A 13,622-nucleotide genomic window follows, 5' to 3' on the forward strand; every position below is an offset into this window, starting at 1 on the left:
AAATAAAAACAATAAAAGTATTATCTTGATACTTAGAATTTATGCTTTCAGGTTTCACCAACAAAGCTTATGGGAAGCATAAGAAATACAACCCAAAATAAGTTACTGTGAATTCGATTCTACCAAAGGCAAAAAGAAAGAAAAAGGAAAACATAAAGGAGAGAGAGAATGCTTTTTCACAATTCAATAATGTGAAAGAACTTTAGAGGTTGTATTTAAGAAGATATGTTTTTAAAGTATTTGATGGTACCCTTATTTAATTTAATTTTCCACTCTTATTACTCCCCAGAGTACAGACGTAGTGAAGGAATGCCCTCACAGATTGCATGACGCCTGTCAGAAATTTATTACCATACTGATTGGAATAATTTCACTCAATTTTTATAATATTTTAATCCTAAACTGAAGGGACATTTTACTAAAACCTAGATCTTAGTTTGATGATGACTTGGCAACCTCCATTAATCCAAAGATCTGAGTTTGTTTTGTTACCAAAGGATCCTGAACAACAAATTCAAATTACCCAGCATTCTTTAAGCCAGCCATCCCCAACCTTTTTGGCACCAGGGACTAGTGCTCCTGTGAGAATCTAATGCCTGATAATCTGAGGTGGAGCTGAGGCAGTGATGCTAACCCTGGGGAGCGGCTGCAAATACAGATGAAGCTTCGCTGGCTCACTTCCTGCTGTGCGACCTGGTTCCTAACCGGCCACGGACCAGTACCAGTCTACAGCCCGGGGGTTGACCACTCACTTCCTGCTGTGCGACCTGGTTCCTAACCGGCCACGGACCAGTACCAGTCTACAGCCCGGGGGTTGAGGACTCCTGCTTTAAGCCTGCAGAATGCCATACTAGAGTCTGTGGGCAGAGAAAAAGATGAACGTGCAAATTCCTTTCCCCCTTTTAGGAGTTAGTTCTATACCCTATTCACAGACAACCCAGGCCACCAATTCACTGAATAGGCTCCTCGGGCCACATGCTAAACCACTGTAAGTTTCAGGTCCATCAAATGCAGTCCAGGCCGGAGGGGAGATTAAATTAAACGGTCTCTAAGATCTTTTTCAGCATTAAAATCTTGAGATTCTATGACTGAATAAGAGTTACATATATACTGCAGTGAAATGTTAAATAGAACCCAACAGGGCCTCCTTCTCCTCAATGTTTAGAGCAAAAACCTACCTAAAATGTGCAGGTATGTTCTCATATGTGTGAGAGAGAGGAGCACAGGAAAAGAGGGCGAAAGCGTTTGTAAGCAATTCCCTTGGTTTCTAATTTGGAGTTTTAATATTTTTGACAAAGGAAAGGAAGAAACAAACAAAGCAAAACAACAAAAAAAACCCAAGAGCCTGTCACAGCTCTGTATCTCAAGATTGAGACCACTGAAGACCACTGATGATCACTCTTTATGATGGCACAAAAGATACAATTAGAAATACCAATATTATGGAATACTTCCTGTGAGTTCAGCGGTGTGCTGGGTGCTAAAGGAATAAAAAAGCAAACAAGAAAGGTAGGGAAAGAAATAGGTACAGAAGAACAGGTCGGAAGGTGGTTGAATGAAGGCATGCCTCTTGGCCTAGGAAAGAACTTGTTTCACACTTTTTTTTTGCAATTTTCACTTTTTGCATCAAATGTTTTCCACTTGAAGAAACTTCTGCTCAGAACACACTGTTTCAAAGCTGAAGGATTTAAGTTGTAGGGAATTACAAATTATGCAAAGAATTACTACATTTAAAGTGATTAGTTTTAATAAAGCATGTTTAAAAGGGACAAGTATAAGTAGGGGGATAATGCTTCTAGGATTTATATCTCACATACTCCAATTTCTAATTGACCGTTGTTGCAAATACTTAAAAGGACCTCTTCGTGATTCTGAAATTATTTCTCTATTAAGTCATCCTCTGAAATAATCATTTCAGACCTCCTCTGGTTTGCAATTTCATCCTTCTACAACCTATCTTCCATACCTCTCCTCCTCGATGGAAGTCCTTACTTTATGTTTCAGGGACACCAATGGGAGCCACCCACTGAGAACTGTCTGCAATACCTGCACCAAATCTGTAAGCCAATTTGCTTTTGTTCCCATCCTTTTCTCCTCGGCTCCTATTACAATAGAGAAAGTGGACCCACCTGCCATCACTGGTGAGTTCCACCTGAGTTCTGGATCCCACCTATTCTGTCCTCCTGCAGGCCTCGCTGAATGGGTTACTCACTTTTTCTCCTAGATCTTCAACCTGTTCCTCCCTATGGCTACTTGCTACCAGTATTCACAATACTCTCTGAATCCTGTATCCTCTTCCAGCTACAGCCCTTTCTCCATCTCAAAAGAGTTATCTACATTCTTCCCCACCCCTCCTCCACCCACTCGCTCCCTGTCCACACCAATCTGGCTTCTGTCCCAGCCACTCCACTGGCTTGTTCCTGCCAATGATATCAGAGTTGTTAAATTCAAAAGCCACTTCGAGGTCTGTTTGACTTGATCTGTCTTTACCTTACTACTCTCTCCTTGAACAACAGATTTTTCTCCTCCTTCCCAGACTGTTCCTTCTCCGTTCCTTTGGGGAGGTATTTTCTTATGTCTGAATTTTATATATTAGATTCTTCTTATCTTGGCCCTGGATCCACTCTGATTTTTAATCTACACTCTTTCCCTAATGATTTCATCCACTCCTATAAACCATTCTCTCTTCTCAACTTCCTATCTTCAGAACATCAGAACCATATATAACCAGCTGCCTATTGGTGTGCCATTATTGTATCTCCTCCAACCTGTCCCTCCTCCCCCATCCTTCATCTCAGTAAATGTCACCTAATTGCTCCTGCTGGAAACACAGCACTTGAAACTTTCCCTCTTCCTTAGCTCACATGTTCAGTTATCAAGTCCTATCAATTTTATCTCCAAAATATATAATGTGTCATCTCTTTATACACTTCTCTACCCATCGCCATCTGTCTCGGCTATAGAAAGAGCCCTTAATTGCTCTCCCTGTGTCCACTTTGGCTCCTCTCTTTTCCCTTGTCCATATCACAGCCGAATGCAAATCTGACTGGGTCACCCCATAGCTTGAAATGTTTCAAAGGCTTCCCACTGTCTTTTGAATAAAATGCAAATGCCTTTACATGATCTAATGCAGTCTGCCCTTTGCCTACCAACCTCTCTCCTTACTTTCTATCACTGTCTCTGACCCATTCACCCTTCTGTTGTGCTGAGCTTCTCTCAGCAGCTTGATCACAAAGGCTCCTTCCTGACCATGCCATATGTTGTTCTTTATCCCTGAAATTCTCCCCCTACCTCCTTCCACTCTCCCCACCTCCATGCTTTCAGATTAAATATTACCTCCTCCAGGAAATTCTCTAATCTTCCCAGCTCCGCTTGACTAAATGTACTCTCCCTGCTCTTTGCTAGCTTAGGAACTTCTACTCCGTTATATCAGTTACCACAATTATAATTATATAATTACTTGGGTAATTTCATTTGACATATCTCAATCAGACTGAAACTCCATCAGCTAGCATGATTTCTCCCACATGTTGGGTCTCAAAATTTTTTGATGGATGAATGAATATACAGCTTTCCTTTTTTCTTTCTCTTTTCTAAAATCCACTTTCTAGCCATTACACATTTACCTTATACAGTCTTCCTATCTTGTAAAAAAAATCTGAATGAAAGGTAAAAGAAACAACTTTGGTTCTATTTTGGTCCTGGTGTTAACCCCATTCTCTGAATCTGTTTGCCTTCTGCTTTTCTCTAAACTACAAAGAAGAACTAAGAGAATAATAAGTATTGCAGGTGGAATTTAAAACCATTAGTTTATTGCATTATTCTCACAGTGACTATCGAAGGGCTTTACTTCTGTTTGTTTAGATAACAATGAGCTAGATGAGTTAGTCCCAGGTCTCTTAATCAACACTTCACCAGGCTGCCTCTGCGAGTACCCTTCATGAGTTCTGTTGGTCTATATTTTTCTTTTCACAGATGTGGTGCAAATTGAGAAGTTTATGTTCAATATTATAAATGTGAACTTTGACCTCATTCATCTGCTTTTTTAAATTTCTATTTTAAACATGCTTGTAGTTGTTTAAATAGATGAAAGCACATCTCAGTAACCTAGATATCTCTGCCCACAATTGAATTTTGATATTTCTGCTTCTGATTCTCCTGGATTTATGAGATTAGTAACTCTTCGATGTACAGATGTAGATATAGATTTTACAATGATGATGGGTTCTTTCATGTGTCCACACCCTTTTATATCACCCCTTCTGTATTTAACAGGATACATATAGAAGGCGGTATGGTAGGAAGTACAGCTGATCATCATAGAACAAAGCAAAGCAAACTGGCCTACGTGGAACTACAACCTAAACTCTGACCTCTAGAATACTATGTTTTCAGACGTGGTTCCATAGTGTAGTGGTTAGCACGTCTGCTTTATACACAGAAGGTCCTGGGTTCACACCCCATGCCCCTCTGAACAAGCCCGATGTCTGATCTCAGAAGCTAAGCAGGGTCGGGCCTGGTTAGTACTTGGATGGGAGACCACCTAGGAAGACCAGGTGCTGTAGGCATAAATAATAATACTAATAAAAAAATATACAGAATACTATGTTTTGATCAAATGGACTGAACACAAAATATATACACATAGTTGGTACCACAAGACCAAAACAAATCATTCATTCATTTTGTCATCTAGCCATAATTTATGGAATGTCACCTCTATGGCAGGCATTGTGTATTTATTAAATTTTAAAATTATATAAATAACTTTCTTTTTTTAGCACCATATTTTGGTCAAATCAAAGGAGATGTCAGTGTCTGATTAAAGCAAAAGAATAGCCGGCTATGGAAGAGTAATGTCCAAAAAGAGTAATTTGAATTTGCCAAGGCTCCATCATCTCTGAAAAACAAGATCAGAGCTAGATGAAGGAGGCCTGTGCCTTCTCCTTGAGAGGAGCCCACATTCACAAATATATTTCCCCCACTTATTCTCTGTTGCCTCAAGTACACTTTAACAGGAGGTAGCCATTTCATGACTTAATTGAAGGGAATACTTAAACACAGAGATAGATATTGTCAATAATTCACTTTTGGTGCAAAGGACTAAAATCAGAGTTATTTTCCACTGAGAAGACTGGATGAGTCAAGGGTGAGGATTGTGTGTGTCAGACTTGGAATCTTAAGAGGTTGAGGTATGCTCCATGAAATAAATGGGAATACGTGTGCGCAGCACACATGCACGCACACGCACACGCGCGCGCGCACACACACACACACACAGAACTGGGGATTTGAAAACATACTATGGCCTCCTGCTGACTTTCAGGCTGTGCCTGTTATTGTCATGACAAGGTCACCAACTCAGGAGTTATGATCATTCACCAGTGCGCTATTTACCAGCACTGGAGCTACTCAGACAACTTGGCCTTCCTGGTCAGACTTGGTAAGATTAGACCATTCCATGCACCATTTTTGCATGACAGGTTAAGCAGAAATAACGTCTAAAATTGCAGCAATCCCAGAAAGACTGAGAAGCAATCACATAAATCATATGAATCTAGAGAGGGGAAGAGGGTGAAAAATTTTAGTACAAAAGAACAGATCTGAATCTGGAAATGGGAAATAGTTTTTAGAAACAATTGTTACAGCTATATATGCAACGCACTAGGACCTTATGAGGATAAAGAACTCCAGATGTCTGGATACCTCAACCATACATGAAATCAAGTGAATGAAAATCAAATGATAAAAGAGGTCAAACAATCACTATAAAGATTTACATGGCAGGGAATACTGTTTTAAACTCAGTTCATGCTCTGCATTGCTAGATGTTTTCTAAACAATGACAGTACTTACCTGACCCAAATTCATTGAAATAGGTTGACTTCAATGAATATAACATGCCCTCCCTATGCCTGGGGTGTAAGTTTTAGAGACCTCTGAAAATGGGTTCATCAATGAAAAATTGATCTTTTCCAAAAAATAAGTTATAAAAATGAAAGTCTAGAGCAGCTAACCTCTTTCTCTTCAGGGCATTGGCTAAAGTCTGTTATTCTGATTACATCGGAGAGAAAATTCCAATTGCATACTGATTTTTTTAACTTCATGCTAATCAGTTTCCTTTTAACTAGGTCTGTAAATTGGTGATGGAAATAGGACTAAGGCAGTACTGAAAGTGGAAAAGAGAAAAACTAGAACTATTTGAAGCTAACCATTTTAAGTATAAGAATTAGAAGCAATTTCTCTTAATGTGGCTATAGAAATATAAATAAATATAAGCATAATTGACCTGGGTTCTTATTTAAGATCAGCTACTCACCCAGGAGTTCAAAACTTTGTTTTCATCCCAGAAGTGGCTAAGGAATTCACCATGCTTCCATCAGTACTAGTGGTTTGAGGGCTGCAAAGGCAGAACTACTCTATTCTTAACCATCTCCTGTCCCTAAAGGAGCTTGGGGGGTGTTTGTCTGGGAAAATCACTCCCTCCAGGAGATTTCGATACCTCCCCTGGAGGACTGGCTCTTCCCCCACTGATACTAATTTATGTAATCTTCTGTGCCTTAGTTTCCTCATTAATAAGGTGAGGATGATATGTTCAAGAATCTGTAAATGTATAAAGGGATCTGCAAAGAAAGTTTGAATATCTCCCATTTCTATTTCTTCTTCAGACAATTTGTTTAACACAGTACAGCAGAACTGAGTTTGTTGAATGTTCTAGTTAAGCTCTTAAGCACTGAGGTTCTAAACAGAATCCAAAATCAGCACCGATCAGAAGTAAACATGGTCCAGTCTTTTAAAGGTCATTAAAAGGTGACTCCGCTTCTGAGTTATCGCGATGGTTTCTAATGAATATTTTTAAAGAGAGAAGACAGAGAGTTATATATCAGTTATTGGGTTATGCATCATAATAATTATTATTTATTAATTCCTAAATATATCAGATATGCTACTAAGAACTCAACATTTAATATCTTATTTAATCTCCCACAACAGTCTTTTATTATTATTTGCATTTTAAAGATATTAAACTGATGCATAAAGAAACTTTATAGCATGCCCCAAATCCCACATTACTAAATTAGTATTTAAGCCGACATCTTTAGGATTGCAACATTTTTCCTCTTAGCTACTGTGTGCTAAGTTTGTAGGAATATCAGAAATGATCAGGAGAAATAACTGGAAAGAGTTATAGGGTGGCACGTCATTCTCCTCATGGCTATGTTGCTCTTTTATTTCATAAGATGAATGAAAAACTGTGTCAGGAATCTGTGTCTTACTATAACTTAACAAAGGAAGAGGGGATATGGCTGATCACATTCCCAAACTGTTTTTTATTAATATAACTGAGGGAAAGCTGCTCAATAGGAGACTATAGATTTTTCCAATTGTAAGTTAACTTATTAAAAAAAAAAAAAACAGTAACTCACTTTTATGGTGGTCTAGACTCATTCAAGAAACTTCCTTCTCTGCCTAATTAAAAGAAATTGATAATAAGTTGGATACTTTGTCCCTGAGATGGCCACATTTGTACTGGCAAAAGGAAACATTTAAAACAAAATTACTGTGAAAGAGATTTTGAAATAGGACCTTGTCACTAGGGGGCACTTAGGGATATAAAATCAGCATTGCCAAAAGGACTTTCCGCAATTGAACAATTATTGACATATATCTTTTCAAGGGAAGAAAAAATATCTGATTATAGACATAAGAATTCAGGGCATTATCTTCTGATAGACTACTTTTAGGTGCCAAGTTAGTTAGAGAAGGAGCATTTAAAGTGGACACAGTTTTAAAATCAGAGTTCCTGTCTTTTCGGTCTTTCACGATTTGAAGTATGAATGTGATGTTAAGGGGAAAAAATAATAATAATAAAGAAAGAACAGTGAGGACAAAAACCTTCATCTTCTTCAGTCCTTTTCTCTTGGTCTTTCTCACTGTCCTCACATCTTCCTTGTTTTCTCTTGGTCTTTCTCACTGTCCTCACATCTTCCTTTAATTTTTCGCTATGGTTATTTATCTCCCCCCTGTTTTGCTCACTGTTATTTGGTCTTCATTTTCAGGCTCTTTCATTTCATTTTTCCTCTCATAAGATTTGTTCTTCTGCTTTATTGTTCCCCTTTGTTTTCATTAGCTATGAGATCGAGTTCAGTATGGTTTTTATTTCTGTTTTGTAGAGGTTGTTTTTCCTCCTTTTCAGATACTCACATCCCTATTTCCTTAAGAGATCAATAAAATGTGTTCCCAGGTTCTGTTTTACCTAAACTTGATGGTAATAAACAACATGTTATCTGAAGCCGGAGGAGAATAGTTTCTCACACTGATCAAGTAAATGGGGAGAAAAAGAAAAGCAAAAAACACACTCTTACACTATAGTCTCTTACAGGACACTAACAAGCAAAAGGAAGGAAGGAAGGAACGAAGGAAGGAAGGAAGGAAGAAGGAAGGAAGAAGAAGGAAGGGAAGGAAGGAAGGAAGGAAGGAAGGAAGGAAGGAAGGAAGGAAGGAAGGAAGGAAGGAAGGAAAAGAAAATACTATTTCATGGTGTGTGTACAAAACTAAAACCACAGATTGAAAAGTGAAAGATATGGCCAAAAAAAAGCTTGTTTTTGTACACAGGACACCAAATGACCAGTTTAATTGATTTTCTTTTCCAGATTCATCATTTCTTTTGGTTGTCAGGTGAAGAAGTTGTAAACTACATAAAATCATGAAGTGTAGTATTTAGGGGACATCAGATAGATACCTCAGCAAAACCATAGAGCAAAGATGGGAGACCTTCAATTGCCCTACTCCTTAATGTGAAGGGAAAAAAACCTTCCCATAGTATGTACCCTATCTGCGGAAATTACCCTGCAGTGATAATTAAGAAAATAATTGCAAGTACAATTTACCAGGTCCATGCCCATCATTTCATCCTATAAATTGAAACACTTCAACCACTGACCTAGTTTGTGAGCTTTGGGCTAACCTCCCATGAGTGGTAGATCTAGGTCTTCTTGAATAATGAAATGATGGTCTGGGACTGGAAATCATGAATTCGGTTCCTTGTTCCCCTGACTCACCATGTGGTCATGAGAAAGTCTATACACATCTTCAATTTTTCTTGTAGGAAAATGATTAGTATAATTGTTATGTTGATTACTCTAGAGATTTGATTTCAGAAAGCCGCTCTTAGCACCCAACTCTGCCCTCAACTTTTAAATAAACTTTTTATTCACACAAACAACAAACATTACTTCAGATGCCAGTTTTCACAAAATTACCATTTCAAAATGTTTTTAGGATACGTTCATTTTTCTACTTATATAAAGCTAAATTGAATCATAAGATATCCATCCAGTTAGTCAATTCACATAGTTGAGTTATAATAAATAGATTAATTTTAATTTCAGTTTACTTACTTAGTGAAAGATTTTTATTCTTTTACATTTTTGCCATTTGACTGTTCCTCCCACCTGGCACCACTCCACTGACCTAACTTTACATTTCATATATTAATTTACATAGTTATTAATATCGTGTAATTCTTTAACGCTTCTCCTAAGAAGATAGAACATTTGCTTTTGTTGTATGCTGTAATATATTGCATTTCCATGTCACGTCTGCTTCCTAGTTTCTAATATCAAGCTGGTCCACAACTGCAAAGAACTTGGTTTTTGTAGCAGGAGCCTGTAAGCAGACCATCCTAATGCAGGGTACTGTAGCATACCATGATACGTGCCACAGCGGCAGGAGCTAACACTACTCAGCAGAGTGGTCATTTCATCAGGGGCCGGAGCACCTGCTAGGAAAATTTTGGGGGAGTTTGTGAAGACAGTTTGTTATTGTCACAGAAATTGAAGGTCACTTCCATTTTTGTGACATCCTTCAATGCACAGGTCAGTTCTGCCCAGCAAAGAACTGACCCCAGATACACATGGCTTTCTAAAATCCTAGTGGACATTCTTGCTATCATGTTTATAATTAGATGATCCTAGACTCTTACTCTGTTGAAGCTATAAACACAAAGAAATTGTTGCTATCTTAAGAGACACTAAATTCTCCAGAAAGTAATTACCATGTAAACCAAGGAAAAATTCCTTTTTTATTTTATTCAGAACTTGACCAAGACTTATTCTTTTGAAAAATTATGTCACCACAGGCTAATCTGGGCATTTGGAACATAATAAATATGTCAGTCTGAGATGGTTTCTGTTGCATTCCATGTTCTAGGTGCAGGCTCACTTTTCTTACTACTTTGTTATGCCATCTTGGTAGTCTTATCCAGGAACTTACATATTGAAATTTATTTTATTTTGTTATAAATTATTGCCCTTTAGTTTTCCTTTATCATAATTAGACATGTAATTAACTTTTTTAAATAATAAGCTTTAACAGCTATGTGTTTCATTTCAAGATAGCTGTATTGTGTCAGCTCTCTAGAGCTTCAAACAACCAGCATTCATTTATCTCACAATCCTGTGGGTTGGTAATTCAGGCTGGGCTTCCTCTTGATTCTACAGATGCCAGCTTTGCTGATACTGACTGTACATTCCCATATCACTAGAGCCTCAGTTGGGGCTGCCTCAGCTCTGGTCCCTGTGTCTCTCATAGGCTAGCATAGACTTGGTCACATGGCAGAGACAGGAGTCTCAACCATGCAAGCCTAGACTCAGACCTGTCACACTGTTACTTCCTCTATATCCCATTTACCAAAACAAGTCACAGAGACTCCCAGATTCAAAGTATGGGAAAATAAACTCCATCTTTTTGGATAAACTGCAAAGTTGTACTAAGGTCTACAGGTACAGAAAGGGGAATATTGTTTATAAACAAGCCACAAACATTTGTTTTAAAAGAGAATGTTGGGTCTAATTGATAGGTTTTAGAACTACTACTATAGTCAAAGAAGAAGCAGAGAACTGGAGTATGATCAAATGTGTACCTAGAAAGGTCATCCGGCAGCCTATAGGTAAATTGTAAGGACACGTCCATGGAGTAAAGGAAATAGCAAGGCTATTACAATCTCCTAAGTGAGAGATGGATTGAAAATAAATTAAGACTGATGCAAACCTCCAGGTAGGATTCTGCACCAGGGGGTGAATGAGAACCGAAAGCTCACCTACATTGTTTCCCAAGCTATGGGCCCTGGCTCAGGGCTGAATTAGCTCAAAGGAAGGGGTGCCTTTTTCTAAGTCATCCACCCAAAGTGTGTGCCTTTTCTTTAGTTTATCAGCCCCAAAGAGGAAACCTTTTTAAAAATGATCTTTCCACAGGAACAGCATTTTGTAAGTGGCATAAAAGCTCTGTATATGCTTGGTCTTGAGTCCAGAGGCTGGGTTGCTGTCTTATAATGCCAGCTTTTGCTCATACTTTTCCTTGTGTTTAAAGTGACCTTTCTCCCTCGTCTTCCTGGCAAATGTCTTCTCATCTTTCAAAAGTAATGCCAGGATTACCTATTCCATGAGTGTTTCTGATGCCACGCCGTTCTCCATGTTGGTGGAAGGAAATGCCACATCCCCCTTGTGTTGATATTTTACCAAGGATAAAGTCTTATCATAAGTAGGTCTTATCTGAAAACAAATCCTGAATAACCCCGTTCTGTCCTGTCAAAGTTGTAACTACCCCTGCCACCCTCCCATCATGCATGTTGAGGTCTCTAAGGAGAGGTGTATACAGCAAACAGGATCAGGCAAAGGCACACTCTTTATTTTTATAATGCTTTTTGCCAAGCACCATAAAGTCTCTGCAAGCCAAAGTTAGAGGCAGGCTAATTGGCCTCCAACTCAATCAAGCCATAGAAGCTTCTTTCCCCTTCCAAATAGTTCCATATCCAAATCTCAGCTTGACTTGACATTCTGAAAGTAAAAAGAAAGCAAGAAAAAAATTGTTTGCAAATCAAGCTTCCTTTACCTCTCTTGCTAATGCTCTGCCAAAATAACATTCTTGGACTTGGTGTCGAGTCTCAACACCTTCCTCCCCTGGTGTGAACCGCAGCCTCGTTCCCAAGGGGAAGGCGTTCTCCCACTTCCTACCAAGATTATTGGATAGTCGTGGTTTGGGTCAGGCTACTTATTATTTCCTTCAGGGAGGATCCATGGAGTCTTGGAAAAACCCAGGCATTCTTTCCTTGGATCACTTCTTTAATCCATGCCACTGTTCTAATGAATCCGCTAGGAGATACACACACACTCACATGCAACACACACACAAATTTTTTGTAACTTGACTATCTAAAAATTAAAATCTCTAAATCATATAATGCCTTAGTCATATAAAAAGGCAAATGATAACTTAGGAAAAATCAGATTTATAGGACATTTTACAGAAATGGGGTTAATAATCTTAATATAGAGAGCTTTTACAAACCAGTGACAGTTAAAAATGAACTGATATAATGAGCAAAGTATGTGGGAACAAGCAATGAAAAAAAAAGTGTTATTCGCTGTTAATCAAAGAAATCATCGTGTATGAAATGGGTAATATTAAATATCGATAACCCATTTTATATAAAACAGCAAAAATTGTTCAATAATATGTATGTATAAATGTATAATATATAGCAACATATAGTATACAACATAGAGAGTACATATGTAAAATATAATCTCATAGTGATTTGTAGCATTATTATTTTGGCAATCACATTGTTAAATTTGACATATGTGTGTTTGATATGCCGCATTACTATATTTGTCTACTTCCTTCCACTGGACCACAGTGAGTGTTTGAATTTATTCACAGTACCCAACAGCGTCTGGCACAGAGCAGGCATTCAGTAAATGTTCGTTAAATAACTAGATTCCTGTGGAATATAGTTATTATTCTGTTTACTCTTGTCCTTTTGGACAGAGAGGAAAAATATTTTACCAAGCCTCAGATGCACTTTGAAATGGTAAATCTTCATTTTCAGTATTTTTCCTCTGTTTCTAAGTCTCAACTCCTAGTGGAAGGTGGCAGACAAGCTGGAATCTTGGCATTTAGACTGGTAATCTCGTGTGCCCTAAGTAACCATGAAAGGCACATGTATTCCAAAAAATTAATTAATAAAATACAACTTTCCCAAAATTTAAATCACATTTATAATCTTCAAAATTTTTAATAATATAGTAGAGAAACTCATTATTTTAGGAAATCTCTTGTCTAAAATAGTGGCTTTTCAGACTATATTCTCTGGCATTCTGAGTCCCACAGAGCCCTCTCGGCATTGAGGTTGTACTCTCTCTAGACTCCACTTCCCATTTCAACCAGGGCAATTCTGCTTTTATTTATCTAACATGTTGGGGTTCCACAGGGGATTTTAATGGAATAAAACATTCAATGACATTAAGTAAATAAACAAATATGAAACACACTGATGTCAAGAATAACCCACTTGTTCTGATGCACACACACATCATCACTTCCTACATTATCTGTTTTGTATTCTATTCATTCATCAAAATGCCAATTTATAAATCTACTTCTCCTGCAAAGTCTTGCAAACTCTCCAGTGGATTAGTTGCTTTAATCTCTATACCTTCTTATATTACTTATTCATACGTCTTTCTGACTTTTTGGAGCAGTGATCTCCCAAGTGGGTTGCTCACACATCGAGGGGTATGCGAGATAATATATTAAGGAAGAATATATTAGAACTTCCA

The 13,622-nt window shown here is 38.0% G+C and overlaps 1 protein-coding gene across 1 annotated transcript in view; it reads left to right on the plus strand.

The window, feature by feature from the left end:
- CHST9 (carbohydrate sulfotransferase 9) overlaps positions 1–13,622 on the plus strand; it is a 222,324-nt gene that overhangs the window by 143,396 nt on the left and 65,306 nt on the right. The gene's annotated exons all lie outside the window — the stretch shown is intronic.

The sequence above is a fragment of the Pteropus medius genome, unplaced genomic scaffold (assembly GCF_902729225.1).
Source record: "Pteropus medius unplaced genomic scaffold, Ma_sr-lr_union100, whole genome shotgun sequence".
Taxonomy (NCBI): Eukaryota; Metazoa; Chordata; class Mammalia; order Chiroptera; family Pteropodidae; genus Pteropus; species Pteropus medius.